General features: G+C 45.4%; 1 long non-coding RNA gene across 1 annotated transcript; it reads right to left on the bottom strand.

The window, feature by feature from the left end:
* Positions 1-18,277: 18,277 nt before the first annotated feature.
* LOC135527103 (uncharacterized) lies at positions 18,278-19,477 on the bottom strand. The gene is made up of 3 exons (XR_010453407.1): positions 19,232-19,477; positions 19,052-19,131; positions 18,278-18,908 (listed from the first exon to the last, which is right to left on the bottom strand). It is a non-coding gene; the product is annotated as an uncharacterized LOC135527103 (long non-coding RNA).
* Positions 19,478-25,215: the final 5,738 nt, after the last annotated feature.

Below are 25,215 nucleotides of genomic sequence, written 5' to 3' on the forward strand. Positions count from 1 at the left end.
CCAGGATCCGCCAGTCTTCCCGGATCTGCCAGTCAGCCAGGATCTGGCAGAACTGCCAGTCAGCCAGGATCTGCCAGAACTGTCAGTCAGCCAGGATCTGCCAGAACTGCCAGTCAGCCAGGATCTGCCAGTAGGCCAGGATCTGCCGGAACCGCCAGTCAGCCAGGATCTGCCGGAACCGCCAGTCAGCCAGGATCTGCCGGGAACCGCCAGTCAGCCAGGATCTGCTGGAACCACCAGTCAGCCAGGATCTGCAATTCAGCCAGGATCCGACATTCAGCCAGGATCCGCCAGTCAGCCAGGATCCGCCAGAACTGCCAGTCAGCCAGGATCTGCCAGAACTGCCAGTCAGCCAGGATCTGCCAGAACTGCCAGTCAGCCAGGATCCACCATTCAGCCAGGATCTGCCAGTCAGCTAGGATCCGCCAGGATCCACCAGTCAGCCAGGATCCGCCAGTCAGCCAGGACCCGCCAGTCAGCCAAGATCTGCAGGAACTGCCAGTCAGCCAGGATCTGTCGGAACTGCCAGTCAGCCAGGATCTGCCAGAACTGCCAGTCAGCCAGGATCTGTCAGAACTGCCAGTCAGCCAGGATCTGCCAGAACTGCCAGTCAGCCAGGATCTGCCAGAACTGCCAGTCAGCCAGGATATGCCAGAACTGCCAGTCAGCCAGGATCAGTCAGTAGGCCAGGATCTGCCGGAACCGCCAGTCAGCCAGGATCTGCCGGAACCGCCAGTCAGCCAGGATCTGCCGGAACCGCCAGTCAGCCAGGATCTGCCGGAACCACCAGTCAGCCAGGATCTGCCATTCAGCCAGGATCCGCCAGTCAGCCAGGATCTGCCGGAACTGCCAGTCAGCCAGGATCTGCCGGAACTGCCAGTCAGCCAGGATCTGCCGGAAGCGCCAGTCAGCCAGGATCTGCTGGAACCACCAGTCAGCCAGGATCTGCAATTCAGCCAGGATCCGCCATTCAGCCAGGATCCCCCAGTCAGCCAGGATCCGCCAGAACTGCCAGTCCGCCAGGATCTGCAAGAACTGCCAGTCAGCCAGGATCTGCCAGAACTGCCAGTCAGCCAGGATCCACCATTCAGCCAGGATCTGCCAGTCAGCCAGGATCCGCCAGGATCCACCAGTCATCCAGGATCTGCCAGTCAGCCAGGACCCGCCATTCAGCCAGGATCTGCCAGTCAGCCAAGATCTGCCGGAACTGCCAGTCAGCCAGGATCTGTCGGAACTGCCAGTCAGCCAGGATCTGGCAGAACTGCCAGTCAGCCAGGATCTGCCAGAACTGCCAGTCAGCCAGGATCTGCCAGAACTGCCAGTCAGCCAGGATCTGCCAGAACTGCCAGTCAGCCAGGATATGCCAGATCTGCCAGTCAGCCAGGATCTGTCAGTAGGCCAGGATCTGCCGGAACCGCCAGTCAGCCAGGATCTGCCGGAACCGCCAGTCAGCCAGGATCTGCCGGAACCGCCAGTCAGCCAGGATCTGCCGGAACCACCAGTCAGCCAGGATCTGCCATTCAGCCAGGATCCGCCAGTCAGCCAGGATCTGCCGGAACTGCCAGTCAGCCAGGATCTGCCGGAACTGCCAGTCAGCCAGGATCTGCCAGAACTGCCAGTCAGCCAGGATATGCCAGAACTGCCAGTCAGCCAGGATCTGTCAGTAGGCCAGGATCTGCCGGAACCGCCAGTCAGCCAGGATCTGCCGGAACCGCCAGTCAGCCAGGATCTGCTGGAACCGCCAGTCAGCCAGAATCTGCCAGAACCACCAGTCAGCCAGGATCTGCCATTCAGCCAGGATCCGCCAGGATCCGCCAGTCAGCCAGGATCCGCCATTCAGCCAGGACCCCCCATTCAGCCAGGATCCGCCAGTCAGCCAGGATCTGCCGGAACTGCCAGTCAGCCAGGATCTGCCAGAACTGCCAGTCAGCCAGGATATGCCAGATCTGCCAGTCAGCCAGGATCTGTCAGTAGGCCAGGATCTGCCGGAACCGCCAGTCAGCCAGGATCTGCCGGAACCGCCAGTCAGCCAGGATCTGCCGGAACCGCCAGTCAGCCAGGATCTGCCGGAACTGCCAGTCAGTCAGGATCTGCCGGAACTGCCAGTCAGCCAGGATCTGCCAGAACTGCCAGTCAGCCAGGATATGCCAGAACTGTTAGTCAGCCAGGATCTGTCAGTAGGCCAGGATCTGCCAGAACCGCCAGTCAGCCAGGATCTGCCGGAACCGCCAGTCAGCCAGGATCTGCCGGAACCGCCAGTCAGCCAGGATCTGCCGGAACCACCAGTCAGCCAGGATCTGCCATTCAGCCAGGATCCACCATTCAGCCAGGACCCGCCATTCAGCCAGGATCCGCCAGTCAGCCAGGATCTGCCGGAACTGCCAGTCAGCCAGGATCTGCCGGAACTGCCAGTCAGCCAGGATCTGCCAGAACTGCCAGTCAGCCAGGATCTGCCAGAACTGCCAGTCAGCCAGGATCTGCCAGAACTGCCAGTCAGCCAGGATCTGCCAGAACTGCCAGTCAGCCAGGATCCGCCATTCAGCCAGGATCCGCCAGTCAGCCAGGATCTGCCAGAATGGCCAGTCAGCCAGGATCCGCCAGGATCCGCCAGTCAGCCAGGATCTTCCAGATCCGCCATTCAGCCAGGACCCGCCAGTCAGCCAGGATCTGCCGGAACTGCCAGTCAACCAGGATTTGCCGGAACTGCCAGTCAGCCAGGATCTGCTAGATTCATCAACCTGCCTGAGCTTCCTCTCAGTCCCGAGCTTCCTCTCAGTCCCGAGCTGCCCCTCAGTCCCGAGCTGCCCCTCAGTCCCGAGCTGCCCCTCACTCCCGAGCTGCCCCTCAGTCCAGTGGGGCCCATTGTTAGGGTTCCTTGGCCAAGGTTAGCGGCGAGGGTCGCCACTCAAGGGATGCTAAGGAGGGGGACTAAGACAATGATGGAGTGGGGTCCACGTCCAGCGCCAGAGCCGCGACCGCGGACAGATGCCCACCCAGACCCTCCCCTATAGGTTTAGGTTGTGCGTTCAGAGTCCGCACCTTGGGGGGGGGGGATCTACTGTCACGTTCTGACCATCATTCGTGTGTGTTTTCCTTGTTTTAGTATTGGTCAGGACGTGAGCTGGGTGGGCATTCCATGTTGTGTGTCTGGTTTGTCTATTTCTATGTTAGTCATTGTCTCTGATTGGGAACCATATTTAGGTAGCCTGTTTTGTGTTGGGTTTTGTGGGTGATTGTTCCTGTCTCTGTGTTTGTTGCACCAGACACACACACACACACACACACACACACACACACACACACACACACACACACACACACACACACACACACACACACACACACACACACACACACACACACACACACACACACACACACACACACTCACACACACATACAGTGCCTTGCGAAAGTACTCGGCCCCCTTGAACTTTGCGACCTTTTGCCACATTTCAGGCTTCAAACATAAAGATATAAAACTGTATTTTTTTGTGAAGAATCAACAACAAGTGGGACACAATCATGAAGTGGAACGACATTTATTGGATATTTCAAACTTTTTTAACAAATCAAAAACTGAAAAATTGGGCGCGCAAAATTATTCAGCCCCCTTAAGTTAATACTTTGTAGCGCCACCTTTTGCTGCGATTACAGCTGTAAGTCGCTTGGGGTATGTCTCTATCAGTTTTGCACATCGAGAGACTGAAATTTTTCCCCATTCCTCCTTGCAAAACAGCTCGAGCTCAGTGAGGTTGGATGGAGAGCATTTGTGAACAGCAGTTTTCAGTTCTTTCCACAGATTCTCGATTGGATTCAGGTCTGGACTTTGACTTGGCCATTCTAACACCTGGATATGTTTATTTTCGAACCATTCCATTGTAGATTTTGCTTTATGTTTTGGATCATTGTCTTGTTGGAAGACAAATCTCCGTCCCAGTTTCAGGTCTTTTGCAGGTTTTCTTCCAGAATGGTCCTGTATTTGGCTCCATCCATCTTCCCATCAATTTTAACCATCTTCCCTGTCCCTGCTGAAGAAAAGCAGGCCCAAACCACGATGCTGCCACCACCATGTTTGACAGTGGGGATGGTGATGAGCTGTGTTGTTTTTACGCCAAACATAACGTTTTGCATTGTTGCCAAAAAGTTCAATTTTTGTTTCATCTGACCAGAGCACCTTCTTCCACATGTTTGGTGTGTCTCCCAGGTGGCTTGTGGCAAACTTTAAACGACACTTTTTATGGATATCTTTAAGAAATGGCTTTCTTCTTGCCACTCTTCCATAAAGGCCAGATTTGTGCAATATACGACTGATTGTTGTCCTATGGACAGAGTCTCCCACCTCAGCTGTAGATCTCTGCAGTTCATCCAGAGTGATCATGGGCCTCTTGGCTGCATCTCTGATCAGTCTTCTCCTTGTATGAGCTGAAAGTTTAGCGGGACGGCCAGGTCTTGGTAGATTTGCAGTGGTCTGATACTCCTTCCATTTCAATATTATCGCTTGCACAGTGCTCCTTGGGATGTTTAAAGCTTGGGAAATCTTTTTGTATCCAAATCCGGCTTTAAACTTCTTCACAAAAGAATCTCGGACCTGCCTGGTGTGTTCCTTGTTCTTCATGATGCTCTCTGCGCTTTTAACGGACCTCTGAGACTATCACAGTGCAGGTGCATTTATACGGAGACTTGATTACACACAGGTGGGTTGTATTTATCATCATTAGTCATTTAGGTCAACATTGGATCATTCAGAGATCCTCACTGAACTTCTGGAGAGAGTTTGCTGCACTGAAAGTAAAGGGGCTGAATAATTTTGCACGCCCAATTTTTCAGTTTTTGATTTGTTAAAAAAGTTTGAAATATCCAATAAATGTCGTTCCACTTCATGATTGTGTCCCACTAGTTGTTGATTCTTCACAAAAAAATACAGTTTTATATCTTTATGTTTGAAGCCTGAAATGTGGCAAAAGGTCGCAAAGTTCAAGGGGGCCGAATACTTTGCAAGGCACTGTATATTCCTGCTTCATAGATAGCAACCATAAGGGCAATAAAACTGGGGGGTGGGGGGGCCATACACTTTCAAAAGTTCAAACACTCAACCCCCCCAGTTCAACCAGTCCCCTAGACATCAATCACCATGACTACTTCAAAGGATGCAATATAGATATAAAATAATACACACCCTTTAACACGTGACCACAGGAACAGGATGGCCTGGCCGGAGGCCCATATCATCATGACACAGGGTCATAAATCAATTACTTTGACCCGTGCCGTCTACTTTATTCTCTCTAATATCTTAGCTTGTCTTTCTCAATCATTTTTTCTTCTAAGGAACCACACATGGACAACACAACATGGACCTGGGTGTCTTAAAATAAAGGCAGTTACTTAGAAGTTTGGCTACAACCATTTTTGATGGTTCTAAGTCTCAACAGACCCCTTCCTCTGTATGCTAAAGAGAAATTGTTTGTTTAAAGACCCAATATATATGGTACAAATACTCCAAAAAGCAGTGGTGTAAAGTACTTAAGGAGTAATGCTTTAAAGTACTACTTAAGTCATTTTTTTGGGATATTTGTACTTTACTATTCATATTTTTGACTACTTTTACTTCACTACATTCCTAAAGAAAATTACTTACTTTTTACTCCATACATTTTCCCTGACACTCAAAAGTACTCGTTACATTTTGAATGCTTAGCAGGACCGGAAAATGGTCTCATTCATACACTTATCAAGAGAACATCCCTGGTCATCCCTACTGCCTCTGATCTGGTGGACTCACTAAGTACATGCTTAGTTAGGTACCTTACAGTTAGGTACCTTACAGTGATAAAATTTTTGCTAGGACTTTCAAACAGCTCTTACACTAAAAGGGTATTATCATAATTTTCACAGTTTCACAGTATTATTCAAACTCCAGTGTGGAAATATATTTAAAACACAGAAAAATCACTGGGCCTTTAAATAAATACCATGGTCTTAGCTTGTCTTAACATATTAGATTATAGAGATAGGGGAAATAACCTATACAGTTATTTATCAGAATATTATTTTTGACGATATATCGTATTGTTTTGACTATCGCAATATTATTTTTGCGCTGTTGTCTATACCTGCACCAAAACTCCAGTATTTTGCCTTCATAGTTTGTTCTCCATCTTCTTTTTAAATAAGGAGCCATTTTGTTTTCAGCACTTTTATTTCCATTACTGATCAAAACCAGTTTTCTCATGGCTCTCACTTGTCCCTCTGCAGAATACATACTATATGGTGAGCAATATGTTTTGAACATTGAATCTCAATAAAATCACTGTATTGAATCTCAAAAATATATCCAGACATTACCTAAGTATGGTAATAATATCATATTGGGGCGGCAGGGTAGCCTAGTGGTTAGAGCTTTTGACTTGTAACCGGAAGATCAAATCCCCGATCTGACAAGGTACAAATCTGTCGTTTTGCCCCTGAACAGGCAGTTAAAACCTCTTGATACTCCCCATCCCGGATCCGGGATCGTGAATACAGCCTCAGGCTCATTAGCATAACGCAACGATAACGAAATCGCAAATAAAATGAAAATAATGCGCCTGCTCTCAAGCTTAGCCTTTTCTTAACAACACTGTCATCTCAGATTTTCAAAATATGCTTTTGAACCATAGCAAATCACTAATTTGTGTAAGAGTATGCTAAGCTAGCTTAGCATTTTGAGTAGCATTTAGCACGCAACATTTACACAAAAACCAGATAACCAAATAAATAAAATCATTTACCTTTGAAGAGCTTCGGATGTTTTCAATGAGGAGACTCTCAGTCACATAGCAAATGTTCAGTTTTTCCTGAAAGAATCTTTGTGTAGGAGATATTGCTCCGTTTTGTACATCACATTTGGCTACCGAAACGAACCGAAAATTCAGTCACCAACAATGTCAAACTTTTTCCGAATTAACTCCATAATATTGACCGAAACATGGCAAACGTTGTTTGGAATCAATCCTCAAGGTGTTTTTTCACATATCTCTTCATTGATATATCGTTCGTGGAAGCCTGCTTTCTTCTCTGAATTCCATGGAAAAATACTTGCAGCTGAGGTTTGCGCACCAATTTTGGCTCAGGACACCGGGCGGACACTGGTCCCATCCAGTAGACTGTCGACCAATATCGTTCACGTTGTCATTGTGAGTCATACAGGAGGGGGCCAGAGACAATTACTTGATGCCAACACACCTTTCTTGCGAAGTTAGACGTTGGAGTTATGTTGTGCCTGGTGACGTCTGACTGTTTCATCTTAAAATTGTTGATGCTGACGTGATATCAATATCCCTATCTAAACTTGCAAGTTTTAGTCTCAGGCAGCATCATCTTCAGATTCACCTTTATGCTGTTAGCCCTGGCCACTGGAAAACAATGTATATTGCTGAATGATTCTTTGGTAACGTCTGACTGTTTCATCCTAACATTGTTGGTGCCGACGTGTATAACAATATCAAAAACTACACTCGCCAGTTTTAGTCTCAGCCAGTACCATCTTCAGATAAGCTTTTACGTCGTTAGCCCTGTCCAGTGGAAAACAATGTATGATTGCTGGGTGATTCTTTAGATGTCTAATATTGTGGGTAATGAAGTCGACAATGACTAGGGTTTTCAATTTGTCAGAGCTAATGGTGGGAGGATTCGGAGGATCAGACCCCGTAGCGGGTAGAGGAGAGACCTGAGAAGGCTTGAGCTCTGACTCATACTGGATGCTTTGTGGGGAAAACTGGTTAAAAGTTTATATTGGCCGAATTAGCGACACTGGTTGAGCATGCCGCAAGCATTTTGTCATGGAAATTACCACCGGGAACACCTGATGTCAAATTTAAATGAATCATATTTTTTTTATCAGCAAGCTGGAGAGGTTACAACAACCTTTGCACACTCAGTACAGGTTGATCAGAAGCTTTGTCGGAGCAGTCCCGTTAGTTCTCTGAGGTACTGCTGTAAGAGACAAGTTATATTTGCATGTTTTAGCTTAGTCATTATTCATAATTAATTCATCCTCAATGTTTGGTTCATGCGTGTGACAGACCAATACCTCACAAGGCTTCTTCTCTCCATTATGAGACCTTGAAACTGAGACACCCCTTTCAGTTCTCAAAACAATGTTCTGGACGTACTGCCAAATTGCTAATACTGATAGTAAAGATTCCTCCCAGGCATCATCAATCAGTCACTTGCATGAACCTAGAAATTGGTTATTAGAAAAGCACAAACATCAAATTTTCCATATCAATTTCTTTCCAGAAGCCATGAGAAAATTGTCCGGCAGCAAGGACTGTGCATGGGGATTAACACTACTACCTATATTTACTGGTGGCACAGATGATGTATCATCCTTTCCTACACTTAAATTGCCCTTGCGTAACGATTGTGTCTGCAGCCGAGCTTGAAACTCGTCTATCCTCAACATAAGGAGATCATTCTCCTGTATATTAAGAGTACAGCGACTGCAATGAGAGGGCATAATGTTACTTAGGTGTTTTTTCTTTGGAGGGGGGATCTATGTCCAGATAAAGCACCCGGAGTGAAAAAATTGAATTCAAAAAGTTGTTGTGAGGAGAAAACTAAGACCTTGGTAAACTTGTTAAATACACAGTTTTATTAAATAGTTATTAAGAGTGAAGTGGAAACATCTAGGAGCAACAACGGCTCAGCTGCAAAGTGGTAGGCGACACAAGCTCACAGAATTGGACTGCCAATTGCTGAAGTGCTTAGCTCGTAAAATCGTCTGTCCTCGGTTGCTACACTCACTACCGAGTTCCAAACTGCTTCTGAAAGCAACATCAGCACATTAACTGTTTGTTGGGAGCTTCAGGAAATGGGTTCCCAGGACCGAGCAGTCGCACATATCACCATGCGCAATGCCAAGCATCAGCTGGAGTGGGGTAAAGTGCAGTGGAAACATATTCTCTGGAGTGATGAATTCCGTTTCACCATCTGGCAGCCCGATGGACAAATCTGGATTTGGTGGATGCCAGAAGAACAGAGACCCCTGACCTCAACACCATCGCACACCTTTGGGATGAATTGGAAAGCCGACTGCAAACCAGGCCTAATTGCCCATCATCAGTGCCCAACCTCACTAATGCTCTTGAGGCTAATTGGAAGCAAGCAGTTTCCTTATAGCGACCATTTTGTTTGAGCTACATTCATGAAAAATATGCTGGGAAGATAACTACTGCCCTTAATACTTCACGCCAAATTTGGTGTAGATCGGTCAAGCAGTTTCTAAGAAACAGACAACATAAAAAAAGGCAACAAATCCATCACAAGTATTAGTGGGGTGATTAAATCCTTCACTTTTTGATGAAAGCAACATATTTGACAAATGGGTTGATTTAGTGCAAAATAAGACCAAAAAGTTTCAAGGATTTTAGTGAGAGGACTAACTGGTGTCTCCAGGACTCATGGGTATTTGACCAGCTTGTATGATATCAAAGTGGTATTTATTATAATTCTCATCATCTCATCTTTCCAAATACATAGTTATCTTAAATTTACAGCATTTCCATCCATCAGACCTGCAAAAGTTGCCCAATTAGCAGGAGGGATTGTCGTCACGCTAGGTGCTCAAGTTTAAAACGGTTGTCTGTCAAATCCAATACAGCGCTGTAAAGCGCAGAGCCAGTGCTATGATGTCATATACACCATGTTACTGTACAGCCACTGCGTTTCAATTTAGGCATTTATCAATACTCAAATCTGACATTTTAAACCCATACGAGTACGCGTGTGAAGGGCTACGCCGTGCATAGTTTTTGACTGGCGGCAGACAAACTAATTAATTCTGTCATGTCTTGTTATGTCTGTTCCTGTCCTTTCTCTTCATTCTCTCTCTCTGCTGGTCTTTTTAGGTTACCTTCTCTGTCTCTCATTCCTCAGCTGTTCTACATCTGCCCTAACTAGCTCTTTCACTCTTCACACCTGTTCTCTCTTCCCCTCTGATTAGGTCTCTATTTCTTTCTCTGTTCCTGCTACTTTCAGTGTCTGATTCTTGTTTGTGTTTTTTGATGCCAGAAGCAAGCTGTCGTCTCGTTTGCTTCCACCTTGTCCTGTCCTGTCGGAGTCTGCCTAGCAGGTGCATTCTGCACTATACTAACGTTCTGTTTGTTCCGCTGACAACGTTGGAAGAGGATTTATGCCATTCCTGTTTTTTCATTAAAGAACTCTGTTTTCTGTTACAACCGCTTTTGGGTCTTCACTCACGTTCATAACAGAAGAATCAGACCAAGAATGGACCCAGCGGCTCCGGACCCTTTTCACTCCGCCGTCGAGATCCAGGGAGCGATGCTAGGCAGACACGAGGAGGAATTGTCTGCTGCTCAACATGCCGTTGAGACCCTGGCCGTCCAAGTCTCCGACCTCACAAGACAGGTTCACCAACTCCACCTCGATCCACCGCCCACTTCCAGGGTTTCCGAGTCTCCGGAGCCCAGGATCAACAACCCGCCGTGTTACTCTGGGGAGCCCACTGAGTGCCGCTCATTCCTCACTCAGTGTGATGTGGTGTTCTCTCTCCAGCCCAACACTTACTCCAGGAGCGCAGCCCGCATCGCCTACGTCATTTCTCTCCTTACCGGACGGGCGCGTGAGTGGGGCACGGCAGTCTGGGAGGCGAGGGTTGAGTGTATTAACCAGTATCAGGACTTTAAGGAGGAGATGATACGGGTTTTTGACCGTTCTGTTTTTGGCGAGGAGGCTTCCAGGGCCCTGTCTTCCCTATGTCAGGGGAATAGATCCATAACGGATTATTCTATTGAGTTTCGCACTCTCGCTGCCTCTAGTGACTGGAACGAGCCGGCTTTGCTCGCTCGTTTTCTGGAGGGTCTCCACGTCGAGGTTAAGGATGAGATCCTCTCCCGGGAGGTTCCTTCCAGTCTGGACTCCTTAATAGCTCTCGCTATTCGCATAGAGCGACGGTTTGATCTTCGTCGCCGAGCTCGTGGAAAGGAGCTCACGTTCTCCGCTGCTCCCCTCTCCACATCACTGCCACCTGCCGCATCACTGCCACCCTCCTCCGCCGGCTCGGATGCTGAGCCTATGCAGCTGGGGGTATTCGCATCTCGGCCAAGGAGAGGGAACGGAGAATCACCAATCGCCTCTGTCTCTACTGCGGCTCCGCTGGTCATTTTGTCACCTCATGTCCAGTAAAAGCCAGAGCTCATCAGTAAGAGGAGGGCTACTGGTGAGCGCAACTACTCAGGCCTCTCCTTCTGGATCACGCACTACCTTTCCGGTCCATCTCCGCTGGCCCGGTTCATCTGCTTCCTGCAGTGCCTTGATAGACTCTGGGGCGGAGGGCTGTTTTATGGACGAGACCTGGGCTCGGGAACATGACATTCCTCTCAGACAGTTAGGGGAGCCCAGGGCCTTGTTCGCTTTAGATGGTAGTTCTCTCCCCAAGATTCAGCGTGAGACGCTGCCTTTAACCCTCACTGTCTCTGGTAATCATAGCGAAACCATTTCTTTTTTAATTTTTCGTTCACCTTTTACACCTGTTGTTTTGGGTCATCCCTGGCTAGTGCGCCATAACCCTTCTATTAATTGGTCTAGTAATACTATCCTATCCTGGAATGTTTCTTGTCATGTAACCTGTTTAATGTCTGCTATCCCTCCTGTTTCCTCTGTCTCTTCTTCACAGGAGGAGCCTGGCGATTTGACAGGGGTGCCGGAGGAGTATCACGATCTGCGCACGGTGTTCAGTCGTTCCAAGGCCACTTCTCTCCCTCCACACCGGTCGTATGACTGTAGTATTGATCTCCTTCCGGGAACTACTCCCCCGGGGTAGATTATACTCTCTGTCGGCTCCCGAACGTAAGGCTCTCGAGGATTATTTGTCGGTTTCGCTCGACGCCGGTACCATAGTCTCCTCCTCCTCCCCCGCCGGAGCGGGGGTTTTTTTGTTCAGAAGAAGGACGGGTCCCTGCGCCCATGCGTGGATTATCGAGGGCTGAATGACATAACAGTTAAGAATCGTTATCCGCTTCCTCTTATGTCTTCAGCCTTCGAGATCCTGCAGGGAGCCAGGTTTTTCACCAAATTGGACCTTCGTAACGCCTACCATCTCGTGCGCATCAGGGAGGGGGACGAGTGGAAGACGGCGTTTAACACTCCGTTAGGGCACTTTGAATACCGGGTTCTTCCTTTCGGCCTCGTTAACGCTCCAGCTGTCTTTCAGGCACTAGTTAACGACGTCCTGAGAGACATGCTGAACATTTTTGTTTTCGTTTACATGGACGATATCTTGATTTTTTCACCGTCTCTCTCGATTCATGTTCAGCACGTGCGACGCGTCCTCCAGCGCCTTTTGGAGAACTGTCTTTATGTGAAGGCTGAGAAGTGCACTTTTCATGCCGCCTCTGTCCCTTTTCTCGGTTCCGTTATTTCCGCTGAGGGCATTAAGATGGATCCCGCTAAGGTCCAGGCTGTCATTGATTGGCCCGTTCCTAAGTCACGCGTCGAGCTGCAGCGCTTTCTGGGCTTCGCTAATTTCTACCGTCGTTTCATCCGTAATTTCGGTCAGGTGGCAGCTCCTCTCACAGCCCTTACTTCTGTTAAGACGTGCTTTAAGTGGTCCGTTTCCGCCCAGGGAGCTTTTGATCTTCTTAAGAATCGTTTTACATCCGCACCTATTCTTGTTACACCTGACATCTCTAGACAGTTTGTTGTTGAGGTTGACGCGTCAGAGGTGGGCGTGGGAGCCATTCTTTCTCAGCGCTCTCTCTCTGACGGCAAGGTCCATCCTTGCGCGTTTTTCTCTCATCGCTTATCGCCGTCAGAACGTAACTATGATGTTGGTAATCGCGAACTGCTCGCCATCCGCTTAGCCCTAGGCGAATGGCGACAGTGGTTGGAGGGGGCGACCGTTCCTTTTGTCGTTTGGACTGACCATAGGAACCTTGAGTACATCCGTTCAGCCAAACGACTTAATGCGCGTCAGGCTCGTTGGGCTCTGTTTTTCGCTCGTTTCGAGTTTGTTATTTCTTATCGTCCGGGCTCAAAAAACACCAAACCTGATGCTTTATCTCGTCTCTTCAGTTCTTCTGAGGTCTCCACCGACCCCGATGGGATTCTCCCTGAGGGGCGTGTTGTCGGGTTGACTGTCTGGGGAATTGAGAGGCAGGTAAAGCAAGCACTCGCTCACACTCCGTCGCCGCGAGCTTGTCCTAGGAACCTTCTGTTCGTTCCCGTTCCTACTCGTCCGGCCGTTCTTCAGTGGGCCCACTCTGCCAAGTTAGCCGGCCACCCCGGCGTTCGGGGTACGCTCGCTTCCATTCGCCAGCGTTTCTGGTGGCCCACTCGGGAACGTGACGCGCGTCGATTTGTCGCCGCTTGTTCGGTCTGCGCGCAGACTAAATCTGGGAACTCTCCTCCTGCCGGCCGTCTCAGACCGCTTCCCATTCCCTCTCGACCGTGGTCTCACATCGCTTTAGATTTTATCACCGGACTGCCTTCATCAGCGGGGAAGACAGTTATTCTTACGGTTGTCGATAGATTCTCTAAGGCGGCTCATTTCATTCCTCTCGCTAAGCTCCCTTCTGCTAAGGAGACGGCTCAGATCATTATCGAGAATGTTTTCCGAATTCATGGCCTTCCGTCTGACGTCGTTTCCGACAGAGGCCCGCAGTTCACGTCTCAATTTTGGAGGGAGTTTTGCCGTTTGATTGGGGCTTCCGTCAGTCTCTCGTCCGGCTTTCATCCCCAGTCTAACGGTCAAGCGAACGGGCCAATCAGACTGTTGGTCGCATTTACGCAGTCTTTCTTTTCGTAACCCTGCGTCTTGGTCAGAACAGCTCCCCTGGGCAGAGTACGCCCACAACTCGCTTCCCTCGTCTGCTACCGGTCTATCCCCTTTTCAGTGTAGCCTCGGGTACCAGCCTCCGCTGTTCTCATCTCAGCTCGCCGAGTCCTGCGTCCCCTCCGCTCAGGCTTTTGTCCAGCGTTGCGAGCGCACCTGGAAGGGGGTCAGGTCGGCACTTTGCCGTAATAGGGCGCAGACTGTGAGGGCCGCTAATAAGCGTAGGACCAAGAGTCCTAGATATTGTTGCGGTCAGAGAGTATGGCTCTCCACTCAGAACCTTCCCCTTAAGACAGCTTCTCGCAAGTTGGCCCCGCGGTTCATTGGTCCGTTCCGTATTTCCCAGGTCATTAATCCTGTCGCAGTGCGACTTCTTCTCCCGCGCTATCTTCGTCGCGTTCACCCGGTCTTCCATGTCTCCTGTGTTAAGCCCGTTCTTCGCGCCCCCGCTCGTCCCTCCCCCCCATCCTTGTCGAGGGCGCACCCATCTACAGGGTTCGTAAGATTTTGGACATGCGCCCTCGGGGCCGTGGTCATCAGTACCTAGTGGATTGGGAGGGGTACGGTCCTGAGGAGAGGAGTTGGGTTCCCTCTCGGGACGTGCTGGACCGTTCGCTGATCGATGATTTCCTCCGTTGCCGCCAGGTTTCCTCCTCGAGTGCGCCAGGAGGCGCTCGGTGAGTGGGGGGGGGGTACTGTCATGTCTTGTTATGTCTGTTCCTGTCCTTTCTCTTCATTCTCTCTCTCTGCTGGTCTTTTTAGGTTACCTTCTCTGTCTCTCATTCCTCAGCTGTTCTACATCTTCCCTAACTAGCTCTTTCACTCTTCACACCTGTTCTCTCTTCCCCCTCTGATTAGGTCTCTATTTCTTTCTCTGTTCCTGCTACTTTCAGTGTCTGATTCTTGTTTGTGTTTTTTGATGCCAGAAGCAAGCTGTCGTCTCGTTTGCTTCCACCTTGTCCTGTCCTGTCGGAGTCTGCCTAGCAGGTGCATTCTGCACTATACTAACGTTCTGTTTGTTCCGCTGACAACGTTGGAAGAGGATTTATGCCATTCCTGTTTTTTCATTAAAGAACTCTGTTTTCTGTTACAACCGCTTTTGGGTCTTCACTCACGTTCATAACAAATTCCTTTTGCTTTTGAATAAATGCCTCCTCCATTTTTGTTGCAGTGCTGCGATGAGTTTGTTATAAACTCAGCAAAAAAAAGAAATGTCCTCTCACTGTCAACTGCGTTTATTTTCAGCAAAATTAATGTGTAAATATTTGTATGAACATAACAAGATTCAACAACTGAGACATAAACTGAACAAGTTCCACAGACATGTGTCTTACAGAAATTGAATAATATGCCAGTTCTTGCTGTAAGATGTTACCCCACTCATCCGCCAAGGCACCTGCAAGTTCCCAGACATTTTTGGGGGGAATTGCCCTATCCCTCACCCTCCGATCCAACAGGTTCCAGACGTGCTCAATTGGATTGAGATCCGGGCTCTTCGCTGGCCATGGCAGAACACTGCCATTCCTGGCTTGCAGGAAATCACTCACAGAAAGAGCAGTATGGTGGTGGCATTGTCAATGAAAATAAGCTCAGTCCGATGATTTTATTTTAACCTTTATTTAACCAGGCAAGTTAAGAACAGTTAAGAACAAATTCTTATTTTCAATGACAGCCTGGGAACAGTGAGTTAACTGCCTGTTCGGTGGCAGAATGACAGATTTGTACCTTGTCAGCTCAGGGGTTTGAACTCGCAACCTTCCGGTTACGAGTCCACCGCTCTAACCACTAGGCTACCCTGCATCATGCTACCCATGATGCCCCAGACAATGAGTTAACTTTTGTCTTGAGCATACATCTGCATACACCTTTGTTAATTGCTTGTGTGACAACATTTTACAGGCCTTATTTACAATGTCATTCATAAACATGACACCTTGCTTATACTTCCCCCCCAAAATTGGTCTTTCCTCTATCAGTACAGAAATTTAGCCATATTATTTTCTGTAAAATTTGTTCTGTCTGGAGGACGAAATTGGATTACATCAGATTTTTATTGCTAACATTTCAACGGCCACAATAAACAGGTATGGTGATAATCTTGGTTCCGTTTTTCTGTGCTCCGTTTTATTTACTTAACAAATAAGGAACACTCAAAATGTGCACTTATAATTCATAACAATTTTAATCAAAATACACTTGTAGACAGAAGTCAAAGATCAAACATCACAGATACAACTGATGTTTCTCCTGACAATATTCCCAGTGTTTTCTAAAGCCTCAGCAATAAATGTCCACTCCCCCAAGTTGATTTATAGAGGTATGTCTGACGAGCCTCTTATCTCTTTTACTCCCCTGCAGGGCTCTATGTTTATCTTTGAAGTGCTTCCTCACAGACCCCATACAATATTTCACACATTTCTCAGACCATTTCTTTATAAGAGGCAGAGACTTAGAAAAGACGGTGGAACAATTTAAAAACCTTATAATATATATATATATTATATATTGTTAATCTGTAGTCTAGGACACTATAAATGTAGTGGGGAGGGGTCTTATAACACTTCCCCTTCTATTAATACAACATAAGCATAATCAATTTGTCACGCCTTGACCTTAGAGAGATCCATTTAATTCTCTATTTGGTTAGGTCAGGGTGTGACTCGGGTGGGAAATCTATGTTTTCTATTTCTTTGTTGGCCGGGTATGTTTCCCAATCTGAGGCTATCATTGTGTCTGATTGTGGATCATACTTAGGCAGCCTTTTTAGCCCTACTAGACGTTTCGTTTTGGATGTTTTTTTTTTCGGTGTTAATTTAATAAATTAAAATGTACCCCTACCACGCTGCACCTTGGTCCGATCCTTCCATTGACGAACGTAACACAAGTATTATTGTCGATCAAACATTTGGTGCAGCCCCTATAATGACCCCATCAATAGAGGGATAAAAAGATACCTGTATCTGGCGTGACCACCATTTGCCTCATGCAGTGCGACACATCTCCTTTACATAGAGTTGATCAGGCCGTTGATTGTGGCCTGTGGAATATTGTCCCACTTCTATTCAATTGGTGGTGCGAAGTTTATTTATATTGATGGATGCTGGAAAACGCTGTTGTACACGACGACCCAGAGCATCCCAATCTCAATGGGGGACATGTCTAGTGAGTACGCAGGTTTCTAAAACGACTTTGGAGGTGCCTTATGGTAGAGAAATCAACATACAATTCTCTGGCAACAGTTCAGCTGCACATTCCTGCACTCAGCATGCCAATTGCACGCTCCCTCAAAACTTGACATCTGTAATATTGTGTTGTGTGACAACACTGCCCATTTTAGAGTGGCCTTTTATTGTCCCCAATACAAGGTGCACCTGTATAATGATCATGCCATTTAATCAGCTTTGTGATATGCCACACCTGTCAGGTGGATGGATTATCTTGTCAAAGGAGAAAGGCTCACTAAGAGGGATACAAACAACATTTGAGACAATGTATAATTTCTACGATTTCTTTTATTTCATCTCATGAAGCATGGGAAATACATGTTGCATTTATATTTTTGTTCAGTATATATACACACAAGTAATTAAAACATCATAGTAGTGGATCTTTCAGTCATCCCTGTGACTGGAAGACCACACCCATACACATGGGTCCCAAGAAGTCGGGACCCGTTCCTTGAAAAGAGAACAAATTGCTACTTGCAGCCCAACACCAGGTTAGCAGCAGCAAGTATTTCTGACCCTTTTGCCTAGGTTGTACTAAAACACTTTTGAATTTCTATTTTTTTTTGAATATCTTAATTCCTTTCAAATTAGATGGATAGTATGTGTAATACTTTAGGCACTTCTTTCAAAAGGAGAGCTACCTTTGACAAATAAACTGCATCCTGGAGGAACGCCTCTGTTTCCCCGTCTCAGCGTAAGCCTCGAAGGCATAGTTGACAGCTTTTGGAAGAGAACACATTGCATACGTTCCAGAAGCACAGTGTACATAAAGTATCAAGAGTACGGTGTCCATATTAGGACAGCCTCAATCTCAGCAGTACCAGGGAATGGTCATTGTGGAGACTGAAGGTAAGGAACTTACTCAGTCTGGGGTTGTAGGATGGCGGCTGTGCTGTGTAGGTAAAGCATGCCCGTGCCATGCCCAACACAATTATGTTGGGTTTCATTACGGCAGTATATTGATATTTGTTTATATTTTGTTTCTTGAAAGTCTTACCATTTGTGTTTGTCACAGTGCTCTGCCGCCATATTGATTGTACTTGGGGTGATTCGTAAGTCCTCTCTGATATTGACTACTGGCCTTGCCCTGTAAACAAATCCAAGTCATTCAAAATGACCAGTGGACATGATGACATGAAAGGTCTAAGGCAATGTATATATATCCTGATCCTTGGAAACCCACAGGGTGTGAAGGTTATTGTTACATCCAGTACTAATATAGGTGATACAACTGAAACTGCTGTAATCATGGGCTTGATTTTGAGTAGTAGAATATACTTGAATTGGGTGTATTGAAACTAAAGGATATACTATAAATCCTGTGTGTTCTCTCAGGACTAAGGCATATGTAATTTCGATAAGCACCAGGGAACAATAGCATTTTGAGCCACAAATCAATGAGGTCACCCTGAATTCACACTCCACAAGGGTTCCAATATCGTCCTCTGATTTCATGGCGCTCTCTCCCTTTACAGCTCCTCCAAAGCTGACCTGGGAGGACCTGGCCAGTCTGAGAACAAACACATCTCTTAAACCTTAATTCCTTCACCACATTCAGGTTTGCGTCCCAAATGGCACTCTATTCCCTATGTAATGCACTAATTTTGATAAGGTCCCATAGTGCTCTGGTCAAAAATAGTGCACTAAATATTGAATAGGTTGTCATTTGTAACACAAACTATATTTTCATGACAGGAGCTCTTCAATTATGTTAGCTAAAAGGGTGGGTTAGGGCAACAGCAGAACAAATACCATGTCCGTACACCCACCCAAATACTTGTAGGTGCAGCTCAAAAACTACTTTGGCCTTTGCTTCACTTGCTTGTATCTTCTGCACACTTGTCCTGCAACCAAAATACTACTCTGTTAGAATGATCTGTGTGTGACTTGTGTAGAGCATACAAAAGAGACAGACTCAAATGTTCCATTTATTACCCAGAGCTAATGGGTCCTCTTAACAAACATTTATGTGCACTGTTATACTTACGTTTCAAGCTGCAAGGTAACATTTACATCAGTTGTGCTCAGAGAGATGCGGGAAGTGGACAATATTACATAGAAAGTAACCTAAGGGACACAAATGTTTCTTACTTACAATGGACAACTATTCAATTGTGGTATCATAGAAAAAATTAATGTTTTAGACATACACAACATGACTACTCACTTCAGCATCTCTTTTGAATGGGTTTCCCAGTTCACAGTCTGTCAGTGTACCATTGTCATTGGGGTTGCACTTCACTAGTACTTCCTGTAGGGTCAACATATCCAATCAGGGAGCCAGACTTTTGAGTCATATGATAGCAGCTGATAATTTAATGAAACTATAGGCAGTGATGTAAAAACATACACTACATGACCAAAAGTATGTGGACCCCTGCTCGTCGAACATCTCATTCCAATATAATGGGCATTAATATGGAGTTGGTCCAAACTTTCCTGCTATAACAGCCCACTCTTCTGGGAAGGCTTTCCACTAGATGTTGGAACATTTCTGCGGAGACTTGCTCCATTCAGCCACAAGAAAATGAATGAGGTCGGGCACTGATGTTGGGCGATTAGGCCTGGCTCACAGTCGGCATTCCAATTAATCCCCAAGGTGTTCGATGGGGTTGAGGTTAGGGATCTGTGCAGGCCAGTCAAGTTCTTCCACACCGATCTCGACAAACCATTTATGTGTGCTTCCTCAAACTGCTTCCCCAAACTGTTGCCACAAAGTTAGAAGCACAGAATCATCTAGAATGTGATTGTATGCTGTGGCGTTAAGATTTCCCTTCACTGGAACTAAGGGGTCTAGCCCGAACATGAAAAACAGCCGAAGACCATTAGTCTTCCACCAAACTTTACAGTTGGCAGGTAGCATCTGCCAAACCCAGATTCGTCCATCGGACTACCAGATGGTGAAGCGTGATTCATCTCTCCAGAGAACACATTTCCAGTGCTCCAAATTCATGGTGATCTTAGGCTTGTGCGCAGCTGTTTGGCCATTGAAACCCATTTCATGAAACTCCCGACAAACAGTTATTGCGCTGACGATGCTTCCAGAGGCAGTTTTGAACTTGGTAGTGAGTGTTGCAAGAGATGACAGACGATTTTAACGCGCTGCGCCCTTCAGCACTCGCCAATCCCGTTCTGACAGCTTGTGTGGCCTATCGCTTCACGGCCGAGCTGTTGTTGCTCCTAGACGTTTCCACTTCACAATAACAACACTTACGGTTGACAGGGGCAGTTCTTGCAGGGCATAAATTGGACCTGTAAGCAACGGGTGTGGCTGAAATAGCCAAATCCAGTAATTTGAAGTGGTGTCCACATAGCTCCGTTTTGTTCATCACGTTTGGCTAAGAAAAACACCGGAAAATGCAGTCACTTACAATGCCAAACGTTTTTGCAAATTAGCTCCATAATATCGACAGAAACATGGCAAACGTTGTTTAGAATCAATCCTCAAGGTCTTCTTCACATATCTATTCGATAATCTATCAGTGGTGGCAGTTGCCTTCTCATCAGAAGCAAACGAAAAATACTGCAGCTGGAGATTACGCAATAATTGCGATGGAGGACACCAAGCGACCACCTGGTAGATGTAGCCTCTTATGGTCAATCTTCCAATGATATGCCTACAAATATGTCACAATGCTGCAGACACCTTGGGGAAAACGTGGAAAAGGTAAGCTGACTCCTAGCTCCTTCACAGCCATATAAGGAGTCATTGCCATGAGGCGGTTTCAAAAAATGCGGCACTTCCTGATTGGATTTTTATCTGGGTTTTTTCTGTAACATCAGTTCTGTGGCACTCACAGACAATATCTTTGCAGTTTTGGAAACGTCAGAGTGTTTTCTTTTCAAAGCTGTCAATTATATGCATAGTCGAGCATCTTTTCGTGACAAAATGTCTAGTTTAAAACGGGAACGTTTTTCATCCAAAAATTAATATAGCGCCCCCCTATATCCAAGAAGTTAAGACATGAAGGACTTTGAAAGTTTCTTCAAGTGCAGTCGCAAAAACCATCAAGCATTGTAATGAAACTGGCTCTCATGAGGAGCGCCACAGCAAAGGAAGACCCAAAGGTACTTATTCTGCAGGGGATACGTTTGTTAGCGTTACCAGCCTCAGACATTGCAGCCCAAATAAATGCTTCATAGAGTTCAAGTAACAGACACATCTCAACATCAACTGTTCAGAGGAGACTGCATGAAATAGGCCTTTATGGTCGAATTCCTGCATAGAAGAGACTTGCTTGGGCCAAGAAAGACAAGCAATAGACATTAGACCGGTGGAAATCTGTTCTTTGGACGGATGTGTCAAAATGTTAGATTTTTGGTTCCAACCGCCGTGTCTTTGTGAGACGCAGAGTAGGTGAACAGAAGATCACCGCATGTGTGGTTCCCACCGTGAAGCATGGAGGAGGAGGTTTGATGGTGTGGGTGTGCTTTGCTGGTGACACTGTCAGTGATTTATTTAGAATTCAAGGCACACTTAACAAGCATGGCAACCACAGGTTTCTGCAGCAATACGCCATTCCATCTGGTTTGCGCTTAGCAGGACAGTCATTTGTTTTTCAAAATGACATTGACCCAACACGCTGAGTAAGGGTTATTTGACCAAGAAGGAGAGTGATGGAGTGCTGCATCAGTTGACCTGGCCTCCACAATCAACCAACCTCAACCTTATTGTGATGGTTTGGGATGAGTTGGACCGCAGAGTTAAGGAAAAGCAGCCAACAAGTGCTTGGCATATGTGGGAACTCCATCAAGACAGTTGGAAAAGCATTCCTCATGAAGCCTGTTGAGAGAATGCCAAGAGCTACTTTGAAGAATATCAAATCTATTTTGATGTTTTTAACACTTTTTTGGTTACTACATTATTCTGACATTTCACATTCTTAAAATAAAGTGGTGATCCTAACTGACCTAAGACAGGGAATTCTTATTTGGAATAAATATCAGGAATTGTGAAAAACGGAGTTTAAATGTATTTGGCTGAGGTGTATGTAAACTTCCGACTTCAACTGTACATCCACAGGCACACCTCCAAGTGACTCAAATTATTTCAATTATCCTATCAGAAGCTTCTAAAACCATGACATAATTTTCTGGATTTTTCAAAGCTGGTTAAAGTTACAGTCAATTTAGTGTATGTAAACTTCTGACCCACTGGAATTGTGATACAGTGAATTAATAAGTGAAATAATCTGTAAACAATTGTTGGAAAAATTACTTGTGTCATGCACACAGTAGATGTCCTAACCGACATGCCAAAAAAAGACATTTGTGAAGTGGTTGAAAAACAAGTTTTAATGACTACAACCTAAGTGTATGTAAACTTCCGACTTCAACTGTACATAGACTTGAAGTCACTGGCCACTTTAATAATGGAACACTAGTCACTTTAATAATGTTTTCATATTTTTGCTTTACTCATCTCATATGTATTTACTGTGTTCTATTCTACTGTATTTAGTCTATATCACTCCGACATTGCTCATTCTAATATTTATATATTTATTAATTCCATTCGTTTACTTTTACGTTGTGTGTATTGTTGTGAATTGTTAGATATTGCTGAACTGTGGGAGCTCGAAAGACAAGAATTTAGCTACACCCACATGAACATCTGCTGAACATGTGTATGTGACAAATAACATTTGATTGGATTTGATGGACAAAGTTTGCATGTTTAAAACCTCTTGTAACTACCATCCCGGATCCGGGAGCGTAACCATCAACTGACAATAATTAGCATAACGCAACGTACAAAAATATTACTAGAAAATATTAATATTCATGAAATCACAAGTGAAATAAATTGAAACACAGCTTAGCCTTTTGTTAATCACCCTGTCATCTCAGATTTTGAAAATATGCTTTACAGCCAAAGCAAGGCAAGCTTTTGTGTAAGTTTATCGATAGCCTAACATATCATTATGCCTAGCTAGCAGCAGGCAACCTGATCACCAAAATCAGAAAAACAATCAAATTCAATCGTTTACCTTTGATGAGCTTCGGATGTTTTCACTCACAAGACTCCCAGTTAGATAGCAAATGTTCCCAATCGGGGAGAAGGGCCTTGGTCAATACACATATAGAATCGCGTAGTAACAAAAAAGTGTTAAACATATCAAAATATATTTTATATTTGAAATTCTTCAAATAGCCACCCTTTTCCTTGATGACAGCTTTGCACACTCTTGGCATTCTCTCAACCAGTTTCATGAGGTAGTCACCGGGAATGCATTTCAATTAACTAGTGTGCCTTGTTAAAAGTTAATTTGTGGAAATTCTTTCCTTCATAATGTGTTTGAGCCAGTCAGTTGTGTTGTGACAAGGGGTGGTATACAGAAGATAGCTCTATTTGGTAAAAGACCAAGTCCAAATTGCAGCAATAACAGCTCAATTAAGCAAAGAGAATCAACAGTCCATCATTACTTTAAGACATGAAAGTCAATATGGAACATTTCAAGAACTTTGAAAGTTTCTTCAAGTGCAGTCGCAAAAACCATCAAGTGCTGTGATGAAACTGGCTCTCATGAGGACTACCACAGGAATGGAAGTCCCAGAGTTACCTCTGCTGCAGAGGAAAAGTTCTTTGGAGTTACCAGCCTCAGAAATTGCTGCCTAAAGTTTGGCTTCACAGAGTTCAAGTAACTATCCAACCTGACAGAGTTTGAGATGATCTGCATATAATATTTGGAGAAACCCCCCAAATACATGTGTGCCAAGCTCGTAGTGTCATACCCAATTAGACTCGAGGCTGTAATCACCACCAAAATGTGCTTCAAGAAAGTACTGAGAAAAGGGTTTGAACACTTATGTAGATGTGATATGACACTTTATCATTTTGATTAATTTGCAAACATTTCTGTTTTTGGTTTGTCATTATGGGTTATTGTGTGTAGATTGAGGAAGAAAGAAAATGTCATCAATTTTAGAATAAAGCTGTAATCTAACAAAATATGGAAAATGTCAAGTGGTCTGAATACCTTCCAAAGGCACTTTACTTTTGGAAAGTTTTACTTTTATGAGTTCCTGTGACATCTTGTGCAGGGCCTTAGCAATGACTAGCTAACAATACTGCTGGGAAATGTTTTGATTCTCTTAAGGGTTCTTGAGCTTGGTTTTGTTTGTGAATATTTCCTTTTAGTGCGATGGCAAAGCAAATGCATTGTTCAGTTTGTGTTAAAAGCATCAAATTTGGCACATTAGGTAGGTCTATCCTGAAAAGATTTAGATATTGGGCCATCACAGATTTGGTACCCAGGGGCGTTGCAGTCACCTTACAAAAGTGCCACCAGCAGTTTCCTTATAGCGACCATTTTGTTTGAGCTACATTCATGAAAAATATGCTGGGAAGATAACTACTGCCCTTAATGCTTCACGCCAAATTTGGTGTAGATCGGTCAAGCAGTTTCTAAGAAGCAGACAACATAAAAAAAGGCAACAAATCCATCACAAGTATTAGTGGGGTGATTAAATCCTTCACTTTTTTGATGAAAGCAACTTATTTGACAAATTGGTTGATTTAGTGCAAAATAAGACAAAAAAGTTTCAAGGATTTTAGTGAGAGGACTAACTGGTGTCTCCAGGACTCATGGTTATTTGACTAGCTTGTATGATATCAAAGTGGTATTTATTATAATTCTCAACATCTCATCTTTCCAAATACATAGTTATCTTAAATTTACAGCATTTCCATCCATCAAACGTGCAAAAGTTGCCCAATTAGCAGGAGGGATGGGGGCAACTTGTCGTCACGCTAGGTGCTCAAGTTTAAAACGGTTGTCTGTCCAAACCGATACAGCGCTGTACAGCGCAGAGCCAGTGCTATGACGTCATATACAGCATGTTACTGTACAGCCACTGCGTTTCAATTTAGGCATTTATCAATACTCAAATCTGACATTTTAAACCCATACGAGTACGCGTGTGAAGGGCTACGCCGTGCATAGTTTTTGACTGGCGGCAGACAAACTAATTAATTCCTTTTGCTTTTGAATAAATGCCTCCTCCATTTTTGTTGCAGTGCTGCGATGAGTTTGTTATAAACTCAGCAAAAAAAAGAAATGTCCTCTCACTGTCAACTGCGTTTATTTTCAGCAAAATTAATGTGTAAATATTTGTATGAACATAACAAGATTCAACAACTGAGACATA

This window comes from Oncorhynchus masou, chromosome 32, assembly GCF_036934945.1.
Source record: "Oncorhynchus masou masou isolate Uvic2021 chromosome 32, UVic_Omas_1.1, whole genome shotgun sequence".
NCBI classification, from domain to species: domain Eukaryota; kingdom Metazoa; phylum Chordata; class Actinopteri; order Salmoniformes; family Salmonidae; genus Oncorhynchus; species Oncorhynchus masou.